At 39.9% G+C, this 16,123-nt stretch overlaps 1 protein-coding gene across 1 annotated transcript in view; it reads left to right on the forward strand.

Moving 5' to 3' along the window:
• Window positions 1-10,032: 10,032 nt before the first annotated feature.
• SNAP25 (synaptosome associated protein 25) overlaps window positions 10,033-16,123 on the forward strand; it is an 84,780-nt gene continuing 78,689 nt past the window's right edge. Inside the window, exon 1 of the mRNA XM_007086814.3 lies at window positions 10,033-10,160. The gene's annotated coding sequence lies outside the window, so the exon portion shown is untranslated. The remainder of the gene's footprint in view (window positions 10,161-16,123) is intronic.

Raw genomic sequence — 16,123 nt, forward strand, 5'->3', positions numbered from 1 at the left:
TTCAATTTTAATCCTTTAGCTAAAGGGTTAAAAACACATTTCAATATTCATTTTTATTCTCCACTATAAAAGTGGATAGCATTTTAACAGACTGAGAAAATAAGACTTTAGAATTGCCAAGGCATTATAAGATAGTCATTTAAAGGAGAACACTGCAGCCCACACAAACCAAGTGTGCCTCTTTAAAAGCATTTTGAAATAATTTCATAATTTTGCTATCTCTATTATTTTTTACTTTTTTTTTATTTGAGAGAGCGAGAGAGCATGTGTGTGAGTGGGAAAGAGGAGCAGAGGGAGAGAGAGAATCTGAGGCAGGTTCTACATTGAGCATGTGGAACCCAATAGAGGGCTCACTACCCTGGGATCATGACCTGAGCTGAAATCAAGAGTTGAACGCTCAACCAGCTGAGACACTCAGGCACCTCTATCTCTATTCTTTTTAAGAGTTAATATATTCACATTAAAAAATGAGAAATTAAAAAAATATAAAATCATGAGTCTTTGTCTTTATTCTTTCCCAAAGAAACTATCTTTAAATATTTCAATTTTAAGTTCTTCTTGTTGTTTATAACTTTAATTTTAAATTACATACTTCTATTCTTGATTCATGAAATTTGAATAGTATGTATTAACTCTCCTTTTTAAAGATTAGAACATCATCTAATTGACTCTCTCTTTTAAAAAATTTTTTAAAAAATGTTTATTTATTTTTGAGAGAGACAGAGACAGAGCATGAGTGGGGGAGGGGCAGAGAGAGAGGGAGACACAGAATCCAAAGCAGGCTCCATGCTCTGAGCTGTCAGCACAAGCCTGATGTAGGACCCAAACCCACGAGCCCTGAGATCATGACATCAGCTGAAGTCAGATGCTTAACCAACTGAGCCACCCAGGTGCCATGGCTCTTTCTCTCTTATTCAAACACCCAAACTTTATTACTTTCATTGAATTTTTGTTTTCTGTTGATTGATTTTATATATAGCTTTGTATATAATCATGTAATATGATTAAACCTTATTTCTTTCTTCTATCAACTTTAGAGTAATTATCTTAAACCTTTACCATAGAAAATTAGTAAATTGGGGCTTGTATATTAAATGACACCCCTCCACCTTAACCCCTCCTCAGCTCCCTCCTTTAACTACCACATTCTGACAGTTCTATCACCACTTTTATAGTTTAGGACTCATACCATTTAGATTCTGTTAGGAAAACATAGTGAAGTTTCTTGTGCTTGATCTACCACTTGATTATAAACTTTAAAAATCAATAAATAGCATTTATAGCATTATGATCATATAAATACTATTCACTGCAGAACCAAGCAGTGACTCTTTAAATATTCCTATGACACCAAATCTTCACACAAAGAAAATAATCAAACAAAAAGGACAAACAGAAGCTCTTTCCTTAAGCTCCATCAAAAATTGCTCAAAACTGGGGGCCCCTGAGTGACTCAGTTAGTTAAGCATACGACTTCGGATCAGGTCATGGTCTCACAGTTCATGGGTTTGAGCCCCATGTCAGGCTCTGTGCTGACAGCCCAGAGCCTGGAGCCTACTTCAAATTCTGCGGTTCCCTCTCTCTCTGCCTCTCCCCTGCTCTCACTCCATCTGTCTCTCAAAAATGAATAAACATTTTTTAAAAAATTGCTCAAAATTGTGTCATATTTGGACCAAAAATGTATGGTAAGCTTTCATTTTTCCTGACATTTATAGGACACTTTTATTTTTATTATTGTTCAAAGAGACCTATGTCATTGTCAGACTAATACACCTTTTAAATTACACTATTTGTTAAGTTACCTAATTTTTACTGTTTTATTTCTGTACTTGCTTCCTAGTTTTGATCCTAGGAGAAATAAATCCTACATTAGTTCTAACATTTACTAAATCCCTAGCCTTCTGCATTTTGTGTATTTTTTTGTGTATTGTTGTTTTTCTGGGGTACAATCCTCAGAAAATGTTTTTATTTGCAGACTGAGTGCATAGGAAGTAAGCATCCTGAATCTGTGTATTTCTGGAAATGACTTTATTTTGACCTTAATTCCTTATCAACATTTTAGCTTAATAGAGATTTATAGACTGCAACTTATTTTTCTTCTAACACTTCAAGATTTATTCCATTGCCCTCCTATCATCCAGATTTGCTGATGAGAAGTCTGGTGTTGATGTAATTCGTGTTTCTTTGTAAGCAACCATCTTTATTTCCTCTATAGAAGCTCTTAAAACCTTCTTCAAGTAAAGTGGGATATTATGCAAAAGAAGAAGCATACTCATTGTGTGGGATTAACAATGTTAACCTATTCATATTAATAACTGAGTCATTTAACAAAAAGTCATGGCATTGAGAGGATGGGGAAAGGGTAAAGGGGTAATATAAGAGAGCTTGATTATCATTGGTCATAACAATAAACCCAATGATAGTCTATTTTATGAGTCAAGAATTAGCAATATCTGCACATTATTTAGAAACAAAAAATACTTTACCCAAAGGAAACACTGATGTCATTAAAAACTGTTACCTTTATATAGAGATAGATAGATAGATAGATAGATAGATAGAGATATAGACTTATATATATTATACATAATATATATAAACAAATATATAATGTCAAGAGGAGAAAAGTGTTATGAAGAAAAATAATTCAGGGTAAGAGAATAAAGAATGATAGTGAATTGGAGATTAGCATGATTAGCTAATTTGGGTTGTCAGAGAAGACTCCTTTGGAAAAGTAGCATTTGACGAGGTGAGACATGAGAAGATCTGGGGAAGAATGTTTCAGGTAAAGGTAATAGCAAATACAAAGGTCCTGAGGTGGAAGTTCATTTGATTGTACAATGAACAACAAGAAGGCCAGTGTGATTATAATGGAAATAAGTATAAGGAGAGTGTTGGGAAATGAGTTTCAAGAGGTGGCCAGAAGCCTGATCTTGTAGGTTAGGAGAAGGACTTCTAAAAGTCATAGGAGCCATTAAACGTTTTTTGAGAAAGATTTTTTATTTTTGCCAGTGTCATTGTGATAGCTATATGAAAAAATAAGGGCTAGGAGACAAACTAGGAGGCTACTGTAAGAGCCTAAGTGAAAGATGATGGTGGCTTCAACTGTAGAGGTTGAGAAGTGGGTGAATTTAGAAAAAGTATTGAAAATAGAGCAACATTTTCTCACACATGAGATGTTCACGGGAAAGAGATTAGCGAAATAAGACAAGATTTTATCCTAAAGAAATAGGTGAATGTAGATGCCATTTACTAAATGGGGAAGAGAGCCATATTGGAGTTAAAAATCTCAAATTCTACTTGGTACATGCTAGGTTTTATATCCATATTTGCTTTATATTTATGTTCAGGTATTGAGTAGGAAGTCAGATGGACAAGCTGAAGTTTAAAAGATAAATCAGGGTTGAATACGTAAATATGAGGACATTAACACATAAATGCCACTCAAGATTCTAGAACTGGATAAAATCACCAAGAAGTGAGTGCATAGATAGGAGAAAAGGTATATGACTGAGCCTGTAGAGCTGGGAAGATGAAGAAAAGGCATAAAAGGAGAACGAAACTAAGATCCTTCTGAGTGCTAATTTAGTAAGCAGGACATCTACTGAGATTGTCAATTAAGAATGTAAGAGATGAAGAAGAGTGGAGGAAACCAACTGATGCATATATATGTTCAGTTTGACATACCTTGATCCTACAGATGAGAGTATTCAGTAAGAAGCTAGGAATATGACTCAAGCTCATGAGAGAAGATGGGACTGATAACATAAAATTAGCAGTCCTACATACATAAAGAATGCTTAAACTCAGGGGGCATGAATCAGATTCTTTTAAGATAACATGTGAAGGAAGGAATAGGACATTGGTTCCTATTTTCCTACCATGAAGACTACAGGAGTCCGAAAAACTCAGTCAGAATTCTCATGTATTAATTTAGAATTAAAATAGAATGGCTCAGTCAGTTAAGCAGTTAAGTGTTGGACTCTTGATTTTGGCTCAGGTCATGATCTCACGAACCATGAGATCAAGCTCTGCCTCAGGCTCTGTGCTGACAGTGTAGAGCCTGCTTAGGATTCTCTCTCTCCCTCCCTGACTACCCCTCCCCCGCTTGTGCATGCTCTCTCTAAATAAATAAAATTTTAAAAAATTTAGAATTGAGATAATAATTGCTTGTACATATATCGCAGAGAATTGTGAGAATAAAATGAGACCTTGTGTGTGATAGTGCTTTATAATTTGTACAGGCCTTTGCAAATGTGAGCTGCTAAATTTTCTTCTCTTTGGCTTAGAGTGCAAAAGTTTTCATGGTGGAGAGTCAGGACACATTACATGGACAAATGGAGCTCCCAGAGGGCTTGTGTGGAGCTCAGGAAAATGTACAGCTTAATCTGCTGGGCGCCACAATTCTGCTGCTTCAACTCATTTGCTATGGAAAATGAAGAGTCAACAAACAAGGGAGAGAAACAGAGATGGGGGCACTTCATAGAGCACTTTAAGAAATGGAATGAGCAGTACAGAGTATCAAGTGAAGGCAGAAGTTAAGAAAGATGGGAAGTCCATTGGAAATGACCAGGAGATCATTAACATTACCTGCTGAGATATTAAGCTGAATAAATGCTGTGGTGTTAGGTAGCAGAATTGTGCTGTCTTTCATGGCCAAAACCAATCGAATAGTTCCAGATATCCTTTGTACATTCCCAGACATATCCTGAATTATTCACCTTAACCCATCTCACCCTGATTTTCACTGCCTGAGTTCCTGGCTCCTGGAATAAATTCTTATTTATTTGTTTGTTTGTTTGTTTATTTATTTATTTATTTATTAAATAAATTCTTATTTAAAATCTCCTATCGTTCCCTCAAAACCAGTGGCCAACCTTGCTGTTCTGTTCTGACTTCCTCGACTGACTCTTTCAAGTACATTTTGACTGCATCATCTTGACCCGATTCTTATTTATGCTCCTTATTTGGTATTGATCTCTAAATTCCTTCCTTGATTATACTTGGCACTCTTCTCCTTTAACTCTGTTGTTTCTGTTTACTCCAAGTAATCATCTTGCCAGCCTAGATCCGTTTCTTGGAATTCATCCCAACCAAACCTTGTGGTCAGTGTCCATAGACTCATCCCATTAGCAATGGAACCCTAAAGCTGTTAATGAAAAAAGTCATACACAAGCCACAATATGTTGAGACAGAGAGGTTAGCTGTAAAGGGAGGATCTGATAGTTAATTTTATGGATCAACTTGACTGGGACACAAGGTGCCCAGATATTTGGTCAAACATTATTCTGGGTGTTTCTGTCAGGGTATCTTTGGATAAGATAAACATTTAAATCAGTAGACTGACTAAAGCAGATTACCCTCCCTAATGTGGTCAGCCTCATCCAATCAGCTAAAGGCCTAAATAGAATAAAAAGTCTGAATCTCTGCTCAGCAACAGAAAGTTCCTTCTGCCTAATTGCCTTTAAACTGGGATACTGGCTTTTTTCTGTCTTCATATTCAGACTGAAACAACATCTCTATCTGAGGCTCAAGTTTGCTGGCCTTTGGACTGGTACTACACCATTGGCTCTCTTTGGTCTCCAGCTTCTGACTTACACTCAGATCTTGAGGCTTATCAGCCTCCATAATCATGCAAGCCAATTCCTTATAAGTCTTTTTGCATATATATATATATATATATATATGCACACACACACATATGCACACACATATATATACATACATATACATACACAGAGAGGGGCAGGGTGTGTGTATTTGTGTGTGTATACATTCTATTGGTTCTGTTTCTCTTTCCCTGGAGAACCCTAATACATAGGGAAGGAGTCTGATGGGGCTGGAAGATTTTGTACTAAAGCATAATGATTATGAACTTGAGCCATGGGGTTCAAATTCCAGCTGTACCATTTATTAGCTGTGCCTTTAGTCAGGTTATTTAGTCTTCAGTTCCTTCCTCTGTTTTACCTAAACTCCAATATGTGGCAAGCATATGGAAGGTTTTAGATGTTGAATAAATGAATGAATTCAAACAGATGAAGAAACCAGGGCCCAGATGAGTTAAATGATACATATCTAGTCATTAGCTAATGAAAAAAAATCAACCCTCCATATTAAAGCAGCAGTTATGAGTCATTACTTAGAGAAAGTTAAGAGTCTCATCAAATTGATAGATTTATTTTATTTAACCAATACTTCATAGTGTCAGATACGATGATTCTAAGTACTTCACAATTGCCTTGTGAGTTGATTATAATTATTGTCCCCATTTTACCTATGAGAAAACAGAGAGATGACAGAATATTAAGATTCTTAAAAGATTTACTGAAGAAATACTGTGATCTCTTTCAAATAGCCTTTTTAAGTTTCACTAACTTTGACTATTATGTTCTCCTTCCTTGTATCCCTGGTTGACACAAGGTTCTTCCACCCTCCTTGACCACAGGCACATCTTGGCATTGGAGAGAGTTCTAGGGTGCATTCATGTACAAAAGAGAGCCTACGATGTAGAGGTTTTAAGGAATAGGAGCATGGAAGCACCTACCCTCCTCTGGCTGATGAGGACTCTCCTCCTTTCCTACAATGCTGTTCTTAGTAAAAACCAAAGTATTATTTAAAACTCTGGGTGTGCAATCTTATTTCTTCTCTACATGGCAAGCCAGAAACAGAAACCAATACTCCTGGTTCTTTTTCTACTTCTCACAAAATATGGCCCTACCTCAATGGCTTCAGGTAATAAGGAAAACCTGGGGAGTTTAGAGCTACAGCCCTTAAGCTTTCACCAGGTACTATTTATTCACTTTCTGTGACTGGGGTGGGGGCTGGGGTAAGGGCTGGAAGAACATGTAATGAAAATGCGGTAAACACACCATGTGGAAAGTAAACCAAGGAATCAAAACAGTTGATCTGTCAAATTGTATATTCTTGTGCCCAAGCCTTGTGCCCTCATGGTGTTTTGAAATATAGTCACAGGATGCCAGGCCTATCCCAAAGGTGGACCTTGGAAGGGGGGGGGGGGGTTCTGAGCTAAGCAAGTAACTAAACTATTTGCAAATCGACTTTGGAAAGATCATATGATATAACGTTTTATTAAAACTTTTATTATTATACTCTTTGAAGTAGTAATTTTTTAATCAATCATACATCTTGTACCTTACCTGGGAAATACAAGCTAAATACCTTGGATCTGGACCTATTACAAACTAGAATACTTTGGGGCATGGTGTACCAGAAAAAGCTTTCAGAGACTGAATTAGCATAGTGTAAATATCCATCCAGCAGAGAAGGTAATTTTCTCATTACTCATCAAATGGGATCCTAACCATTAGTTACTCTACATGTTGGTTCTTTGTGTTGGTTCACAGGCAGCTGAATCATTTCAAAGCAAATTTTCCATCACCTTCCTTCTGCGGTTTAGACCTTTAAGACCCTGAATAACTTAAATCTGTTGGTTCCCTACTGGTAAGGATGACTGTTGATATATATTTTTTTTAATCAAGCAATGAGAAAACCCTGGGGGTAGGGGTGGGGTGGGAATCTTATTATCATATTAAAAATATATTTAGGGCTATCTGATCATCCTTAGTAGACTTATATTTATCCAGTGTTTATGTCTCAAATCAGACTCTGCTACCTTTCCCAGAGCAAGATGAAGAACCTCCTAACCTGTATAGTTTTCAGCTTAAGCACAGGAGAGTGGAAAATGTTGCCACCATCACAAGATAATCCTTTGGGCCTGTGGTATTTTCTGTGAACCTTTGAATCAGTCTCACTCTTTCCTCTTATGTGTAATATTTAAAGATGTCAGTGTGGGGCATCAGCAGTTGAAAATTCAGAATACCAAACCGGTCCTCCCTGGTGACTACCACATCACTTTTGCCTGCAGGATGAGCCTTAGTCAGTGACGTACTTCCTTTATTTATTTGTCTTTTTAAACCTGGAATATCCCCCAAGTCCTCCATTCTTTCACAAAACTTTCTGCATGAATGACTTCCAGTCTGAGGGCCTTACACATATTTTGTTTCTCCTCACTGCAGGCTTTTCCCCAGGAAGATTCTATGTGCTAAATAAGTGCCACATTTTGGAAACAAATCCTGACTCTAAAGGATTTTGTAGTGACATTGCATTTGTCACCACTTCCCTGAGCCCATTCCAGCTTGCTTTATAAAGAAAGTGAGAACTGTAACTAGGAATTTTATTGCCAATTAAGTATCTGAGGACCGTGCAGATTTTCTTCTTCTTTATTGTATAAGAATCTTAAATGTTTAATGAATATTTCAGCAACATGCCTTGTTTTAGGAATCCAGCTTTAATAAAAATCCAAACAGTATTTGTTAATTATTATTGAAAACATTAATATTTCAAAATACCCTTTGGGTCAGGGAATCTTTAAGAAACAATGACTTCTACTTATTTCAATTAAAGGCATCCTTTATTTAATTCTTACAGCTCTGCTGGCTCTAAACGCCCCCTTATAACTCTGCTTTCCTTCTTTCTTTTCCTAGGATTCTCTCTACAATAGCTTGCAATTAAAAACTTGAGCTTGGTTCTCAGGCCAGAGAGCCGGGTGTGCTGGGGGTGGGGGTGGGGTGTTTGTGTGTGTATGTGTGGTGGCAGGGGTGGGGGCAGTGCGTTGTTTTTCCGGACTCGAGACCAGGATTTTCCATCGCCTGAAAGAGGCCATCAAGTTTCAACATTGCGAGGCACGACTTCTAATCGCATCCTTCCCGGAAAAGTACAAACAGTTCCTCAGCCGAGGTCCCCCACCTCCCACGCGCTCCCCAGCTCTCCCTCCCTGCGGAAAGCCCCGCGACAGCCTCCCCAACACCTGTGAATCATCCGAGAGGCTGCCACCGCGGAACCATTTGCATACCCCACCACCCGCCCTCCCTCAGTGCCTAATACACAACAAAGGAGGACAGTTAGGATTATTGCTTTATGATTATTATTGTTAATCTCTCATATGACCAGCACAAGTAGCTTTTCTCTCCCACGCCTTTTTGAGCGGCCCCCAACCTAGCCTGGGTTTGCGCACTGAATGAACCACCAGAATTTTGTAGTGTCCCAGAGATCCTTGAATCCGCAGTCCTCCACACTCCCCTTGGAGGTCAGGGCGGTCCTATAAGGCGCGTATGCGACTCCGTGAACTATTCCTAAGAAACCCCAACATAAAACCCCAGGCTCCGGTTGCAAATTCAACCGAAAACAGCGTCATCGATTTTGCCCTTTATAAACAACTCTCAACTCCAAGGCTTGAACTCCAGCAAACCCACGCTGGTTGGGTTAACTACTTTTCCCTCCCCCGTCTCCCAATTCATTTTATATCTCCCAGAGATAATTGCTCTGACGTACTTTAAAATAACGTGTACGAGTCTGTCTCCCCAACTGACCACACTAATGCAAACTCCAAGCACTCGATGCTGCTTTGATAAAATGGAAGAATTCACTCATAAAAATAGCAGCCCACGTAGCCTGGCCATATATGGAGCTGGCAAGGGTTGACAGGGATGCCCCTTCCGAGCCGCTTCTTTAGAAAAAACAAATTGCAACTGAAATCTTCTCGACTCCCTCCCCCGCCCCCTTCTACTCCTCTGCCTTCCCCTCCCCTTCCATGACTCAATCAAAGACAACTCAGCAGGGAGAAAAATTATATATATCACATGTTTATCGCATATATAACACACATATAATATATGCACAAACAGATACGTATGTACAGACACACGCACACACGCAGAATATCAGAAAACCAGTCGCGAGATAAATGTATTTGCCCGAGCCCTGGTGTTAAAATGGAGTCATAAGAATCGTCCCGTTCAGGTGTTTATAAAAGACTACAATACAAAGGTTTGCAGTAAAGCGCCCCGGGAGCTGAGTCAAGCAGTCCGCACATCTCGGCTCCTCCCCTCCCACCACCAGCTTCCATCCTCCCTCCGCCCTCCCCTCAACACACTTCCTCCCCGCCCCTCCTGAAGAGGGCTATTAAAAGCTGCTGACGTCAAAAGGGACGGCCATCTTTGATGAGGGCAGAGCTCACGTTGCATTGAAGACGAAACCTCGGGGAGGTCAGGCGCTGTCTCTCCTTCCCTCCCAGCCCGGCGGCTCCTCCACACTTGCGACCTGCAGGGGCCGGGCGAACACCACCCTCTGAAGAAGCCAAGGTAAGGAGCCTCCACCTCAGGTCGTGGTTCTGGTTTTGGATGGCTGCATACCCAGAGGGGACCACAGCCGCGGAGACCAAGTGAGCTTGAGCAAATACAAGTATTTGTGCACCTAGGGTGCGGTATTCCGTGTGTGCGCGTCGGGATAGCTCCTGTCTGGGGCTTTATAAAGTATTTTCGAGGTGAGCTGCTTAGGGAAGGGAGGAATGGGGACACTGCAGATGGAGCGATGGGGAGGAAGCGCAAGGATACGTACCGAATAATAACTTACTCTTTCGAAACAGTAGTGGGACTCTCTCTCTTCCATCTTGCGATGCAGTTTTCAGAGGTCTTTAGGCTGCTGGGTTTTTTTTTTTTTTTTCTGTAGACCAAAACAAACAAACCCTGCCGTTCTGACCCTGTTAGTTTGACTATTGTCGTTAAGGCGCTATTATCCAGGGAAGAATTAAGGAGAGGGCAGGTTGTGGGAGCTGGGGAGGCGAAAGGAGAAGGGGGAGTTCCCGCCCCGGGCTAGCTGAGCTGCAGCAGCGGCAGCAGCCTCCATGCCCCGCGGACTTGATTTATGCCGCCTGCTCCACGTCAACTGCAGGCTGGCGGGAGGCGGGCGGGTCGTGCTGTGTGGGAGGGCTCTGCGGAGGGCTGGCGGGGGTGGGCTCGCCTCGGGGACTGCGGCGGCCCGCAGTCAGCACCCTGGACAGCAATACCGAGGGACCGCACAGGCGCCCGCGACCTTTCAGCACCGCGGACAGCGGTCGGCAGCAGCGCCGCATCTACCTGCCGCAGAGATGCCTGGCCAGAGCTGGGTATTCAGGGCTGGAGGCCAAATTGCCTCTGTGAGACCCTGGTCTCACAGAGACTCCCTCATAGAGAACGCATAGTAGGTTAAAATTTTTTAAAAGGGGGGAAAAAATCCTTCCCATAGGACTCCTGTGCAGGTAGTTACCTGCTCCCATCCTCAGCTCCTGCATAGCTTCAAAAAAATAAGTCTACTTGTGGAAAATTTCATGTTACCTTTTACCCCTTTTTTAGGTAAGAAATAAACAAATTTAAAAAAAAATCTGCATTCATCCTCCAGTTGGATATCAAGGATTTTGTTTGTTTTTGTTTTTAACACAGAGTATATTTGTCTACAGACCGCGGGTGCACATGAATGAGGTATATATGAAGATGCCAACATGATCTGTTTACAAAAGTGATATATTTCCATATATATTTCTATTTGATAAAAAAATATATATATGGGGGTAGAATCAACTTTAAGAAGAATCAACTTTAAAAATGAAACCCACTACCTCTTCCTTCTCCCCCATCCTTGTAATTAGGCATGAACAGAAGCACACACTCACACAAATACATCTCTGAGAAATATTATTGGTCCTGTAGGGTGTAGATTTAATCTCCTTGGCCATGGTTTCAGAGTGAGTGGAAGTGTTTCCTATGGACATTGGTTATCTCAGGCTGATAGTTTTTGATTTTGACATCATTAAGACTGGTTTTCCTCAGGAAAATGCAACTTTGTCCTTCAGGGTAATGCAGGTGTTAGATTGAAACCGGACTCTGACCTAAAGATCTACTGCAATTTCTATTATGGCACTGCGGGATTTTGCTGAGGCAGTGATAAGTACTTTAACCATTTTCTACTCTGAGGCTTGGGGCCTCTGAGTGAACACAAATTACCACAGGGATGTTTCCTGCTGTTTGATATAAATAAAATAGGCATAAAATGACCAGGAGCAAAACTGTGCTATTTGAATAATTGTTAAGTAAGAGTAACAGCGTCATATGTAAGAATATATGCAACGCATTAAAGAAACGCTGTCATGATCCTTTGAAAAGCCTCACAATAAGATCTTGGATTGTTTTTGTTCGTCATAACTCTGATTATTTCTATACTAGAGCTGCTAAAATGCCTTGTCCATATAGATAAGATATTTTCATTCCCAGCTATTTATTGCCTAGTGTTTTTCAATTTTATAAATAACCATGTGTTTCCACATAAATATATGTTGATCTATTACTATATATGGGTGTAAAATTAATTTTCAGGGGTATGTAACTGCGTGGAGGAATTTTTTAACTCTGCAATCCGCAAACAAAATAAACAACTGTGTTTTAGTGATGGGAGGAGGGGAGAAAAAAAGGGTAGGAGGCTTTTAAAATGCTTTGACTTCATGCTGCATGTCCAGACAGCTCTGCGTAGTTGCGTCAAATGAAAAAGCCTAACGCTGCCAGAATTACGTGCTTGGACATTAGTAATTACTGCTGGGTTTGTTTGCTAGTGGAAGACTGGGGGGATGGGGGGTGGAGGTAGAAGACCGCAGTGAAGCTGGCAAAGGGCACGTATTTGGGAAGAAGTGGCGATGTGCACAATTATGGAGCTAATTCTAGAACAGCTTACTGAGAAATTAAAGAAAAACATAATTTAAGCATGAATTTAACATTTATATTATCGATAAGGTTCAGGGGGGAAATGAAGAGATTTTCTATTTTAAGTTTAAAATTTTAAACATCCAGGGCAATACAGCAAGAAGAGGCAGGAACAGATGGACACAAGGATGTGCCAGGAAACATTCATGCAGACCCTCTGATGCTACCTACTTGTTTGTTCATTGGCATTTTCTGCATTATCACCTTGGCATTCAGAATACGAAACCATTTATAATCTCCTTAACCTCTCCATGGTAAAATCTCCCAAGAATTTACAATTTTTTTCTACTCTGTTAAACATGTACGACCACACATACACAAACACAATAAATTGCCCCTTAATTAGCTTGACTAAAGACATTCCTAAACTCTAAGTGCTAACCCCAGATTGATGGTTATCAACCAGAAAACTGATATTTCTGCCAGTGGCACCTCTTTTCATAGCAGCCAGCCTTCAGCAGAACATGTAGGTTTTGATGATTAGTAGAAATGAGAGGTAACTTGAGAAAGAGGTTGAAAAAGGAGACATGAAGGATAAAAATAGATAAATCTGCTTTTTATATGATGCACTATGAATAAACTATTTTTCCCCCATTATGGAACTGCTTTTCAATTCTATAAAGGTAAGAAAATTGGTGTTGTCAGCCTCAGCGTAGATCCATTTCTGCAGTGTCACCCCTTGTCAGCAAGGACCAACCTAATAGGAAGATATTGACCAATCAGTGAGTACCAGATACATAAATGAACCCCATGGAGGATATAAAGTCTCATGTTTATATGGTCTTTGACCTCAATAAATTTAGCATGTAGTAATCTTAGTAAAAACAATAAACAATAAAATCAATAAATAATACCAGAATGAAAATATAATACAACAGTGGAAGAAAAATCATGAGGGAGTATATAATTATTTGCCGAGTGAATGTGACCAGAAATAAGGAAGGTAAATTCTGAGGAGGACATTGTTGCAGTGGACTCGAATGATCTGAGCAAGGAGGCAGGACTCCAGTTGGCTTTTGGAGGTTGGAGGAGAGATCTTCTCAGTAAAAGTTACAGCGTAGACAGAACTACAGGTAAGGTAAGCCCAAGTTATGGACAGCAAATGCCATCCATTTGAGTAGTGGGGAGCTTACGTTGAGGAATACACTGGAACAGAGACTTGATGCCTTCTATGGAAGGCCTTGAATATACCATGCTGGTAATTTGGTGTTTTATCATCTAAAGTTGATTTCAGAGCAGAAGCCGATATAATTAAGTAATCAGGTCCTTTTTAACATCTGAGAATTGCTATTCACAGATTGGATTATATAGTTCTTCCAGAAATAGAGGGGAGTAAATTGGTATAAAGGATGATTAATTAAAAGAAAAAAGAAGTAAGTCCTTATTGAGGCATCTTTTAAGATCCCTTTCAGGATATGAGTCCTGCCCAGAAGTTAATTGTAAGTTTCAAAATTTTCATTATTGACTAGAACAAATTATACAAGATGAGCACCTACCAGAGAGATTGAAAAGCAGGTCAGGAATCCAGGAATTAGAGGTACCAAGAAAGTACACTTGAATAATAAACCTGCAGAACACCCTCTCACACCTTCTGAGTATTCTGCATTATCAAATACATTGGCTAGCTATATGAAAATAGGTGCCAGTTTTTCTGTGCATGTTTCAGGCAGCATGACGCACAGAACCAGCCCCAAGTGGCTAAAACTGAACAACAACAAAAGAGCTGTAGTAAAAAGGTGGAAAACTGAGGTGAGGTAGACAGAATATAATATTTCTTTCCCTACTATCCTTGCTGACTTTGGCCGAGTACCCTCACTCCAGGGCTGGCTCAGGGTCTGAACTATACCTATTTCGTTTTTAATCTTGTGGTTACTACTTGCACAGCAGAGCTTCAGAATTCCAAATGCTGACAGAACTGCTGAATTGAAATTGTCAATGGCTTCATGTGGAGGAATAAGTGGTGGTTGCAGACATAGATCTTGTCGCTATTTCAATTCTTGCTCTGAAGTGTCAAGGGACTATCCTCATCTGTTCTTCACCAAAACACTGGCAGGAGAGACAGCCTTAGGATAATATGTTGATTTCCAAGCTGATTCCCTGGGGGAAATTTGGAAATAGTGACATTTCAGAGGTCAAACTGGTAGTTCTTAAACTGAATGCAGAGGGCCTTCCAAGTATCTGGTAAGAGGGAGGGAGGAGACACCATGTAGCATTGAGGAAACAGGACATGGTGAGTGGAGAAAGACTTTTGAAAAAAAAATTAGTTGTAAAGGGGGAAAGGGATTTCAGAGAAATTTCCAGAGAGTTCTAGCTGCAGCTTCAGAATTACGATCATTGCTATAACAATAATTGCTACACATTTCTGCATAATTTTCTTCACAAGGATTTCAGTGCACTTCACCCAATGTAAAAGTATAACCAGTTTCTGATTTCTAAATGAATAATGCAAGCCACAGTAGTAATATGAGTTCATATATGATATTAGATAACATTTAGTAAGCCATAGATCTGATTAAGAAGAACAGAGATACCCAAAGCAGTGATTCATCAGAATGGGCCTATCAGGGAGAAGAGTGAGCCACTAATTCTAAAAGCTTTTACCTGTACTAGTTCACTGAATCTTCATAACACCCCCGTAACCAGGGTACCATTATTATTTCTATTTTACAGATGAGGGAACTGAGGCAAAGAAAGGGTCAGAAACTTGCCTAAGATCACAGAGCAGAGCCAGGATTTAAAAGCAATCCCTCCGAGTCCAGAGACTAAGCTATTAACTATCTATTATACGACCTCTTGCATCATCCACATTTTTCATATTGATCAAATCAGGCACAGAGAATGTATATGATTTCTTTTCCAATATCTTTTCCCCCTCAGTTGGGCCGCAGGGCATGATGTCAAGGATGCTTGCTGATCAGGAGCCAGGAGACCTGGTTCTAGCCCTGAAGTCTGCTTGTAATTTCCTGTTTTGGAATCACACTGTCTTTAAAAAAGTCACTCAACCACCATTGAAAGTCAGTTTGTTCATCTGTAGAATGACAGAACTGGAATAATATTTTCCAATATCCCAACCATTCAGAAGTTAATGAAATCAGTGCTGAAAACTCTGGGTAATAGGTCTGGGTCCAGTGACCTGTTGGTCTCAGCTGGCACTGCCTTAATATTGCTTCAGTACCTGATTTGACTCCCTCCCCCATTATAAGATTAATTTACATCCACAGCCTTGCTCCTCCTCAACCTCCCTCTCTCTCTCTCTCTCTCTCCCCCAATAATTTCTTTGACACCATTTTTCTGAAGCCTTTCCGGTCAGATTTCAGTAATCCTGGCCTTTTCCCCAAAGCCCTCATCTGAGCCATTGCTGTTGTGGGGATCTTCTTCCATCTCAATCAGATTTATTGCTGTCTGTCAGACTATTTCCTACAACCTGCTTAAACTTTTCATAATTCTTTTTCCAATCTAATTAGCTGGGTCCCCCCCCCCTTTCTAGACCCCCTTTTGATGCTCTCCTGTGTCTGACTTAAAACAATTAGCTACTA

The sequence above is a fragment of the Panthera tigris genome, chromosome A3 (assembly GCF_018350195.1).
Source record: "Panthera tigris isolate Pti1 chromosome A3, P.tigris_Pti1_mat1.1, whole genome shotgun sequence".
Classification (NCBI taxonomy): domain Eukaryota; kingdom Metazoa; phylum Chordata; class Mammalia; order Carnivora; family Felidae; genus Panthera; species Panthera tigris.